The sequence below is a fragment of the Priapulus caudatus genome, unplaced genomic scaffold (assembly GCF_000485595.1).
Source record: "Priapulus caudatus unplaced genomic scaffold, Priapulus_caudatus-5.0.1 Scaffold50, whole genome shotgun sequence".
Lineage (NCBI taxonomy): Eukaryota > Metazoa > Priapulida > Priapulimorpha > Priapulimorphida > Priapulidae > Priapulus > Priapulus caudatus.
This window is the reverse complement of record NW_014577111.1, coordinates 221,585-223,034: the sequence shown is the minus strand read 5'-3', so window position 1 is coordinate 223,034 and position 1,450 is coordinate 221,585.

The following is a 1,450-nucleotide window of genomic DNA, read 5'->3' as shown; positions in this document are numbered from 1 at the left end:
TGAAATGAAAATGAATTTGAAATAAAAATGAATTTGGAATGAAAATGAATTTGGAACGAAAATGAATTTTAAATGAAAATGAATTTGGAATGAAAATGAATTTGAAATAAAAATGAATTTGGAATGAAAATGAATTTGGAACGAAAATGAATTTTAAATGAAAATGAATTTGGAATGAAAATGAATTTGAAATGAAAATGAATTTGGAATGAAAATGAATTTGGAACGAAAATCTATTTTAAATGAAAATGAATTTGGAATGAAAATGAATTAAAAATAAATAATAAAAATATCCGTAGCCATCTCGGCCACCATAGTCGTGAGTCCGTTATCAGGAAAGAAGGGGCGCGGAGGAGCGTATATTCCCTTCCCCCGCCCGCAAGAAAATATACAGACGTTTGTCGAAAACGTCGATCAATGGGGGGTGAGTCATCGACGGTGTAGTCTTAGCAGCTGCAGTGGCAGCAGCAGCAGCCGCAGCATTCGTTAGTTCCCGTAAATAAAGTAAAATGTGACACATAGATACAAGTGTTGTCAGTGATAAACCGAGTGCGTATTGTTAACGGCTTCATGCTGCAACGCTTGAGTTGTCTGTAGTATATAACCTAGAATGTAGTGAATACACTATATAGTGCATAGTGTATAGTGTATAGTCAAGAGAGTCGCTCGCCTTCCTTGAGGATTGTATACCGCTAATTAACGGTGGATGGTCGCAACCACACACACACACGAGAAAAACACGGTAAAAAACATCAGCAGTACCGAGTGTAAGAAATTCTCACTTATAAGTTCATTAGTGCAATAATTGACTTATTCCTAGTTGAATCGGTTGTTATTAGAAAAACCATATGGCGTTTGAAAGAAATGACCGCGCAATTTGTCGTTACACCTACCACACGGCTATAGTGTTTAAAGGAAAGCAGCTCATACATGAACATTAGCGTTCAAATCTGGAGCGGACACGATTTACAGGAGTGGAATTCATTCGTTTGCTCGATGGTACATTGCTGATATTTCTTATGCTAATCCGCAATCTGATATACACTCGTTATTGGGAAGATCTGAGGAACTGACATTAAATTGGACATCGAATTGCTTTAGCATCACTACAGCTCAGCGGTAACGAGAATATTATCTAGCCGGATATCGTGATGAGAATGAAAATTACGAAGTCTATGTCGTACGCACAAAAAGCTTGCTAAATATCATATTCTACTTGCGTTATTTTCGTGAGTCGACACACAAATCCTTACACGGCATTACGTACGATGTAATTAAAAAAACCTGCCTAACAGAATATCGACTATAATTAAATATTGCGAAAATTAGTTTTCGTTCGTTCGTTCGTAATTAAGTATTCAATATAAAACAGATCGCCAGTAGAGGTGACTGGACGGCCAGGGTCGTGGAGCGCGCTCGCGTGCGTTCGCGCGCGCTCTCTCTCTCTCTC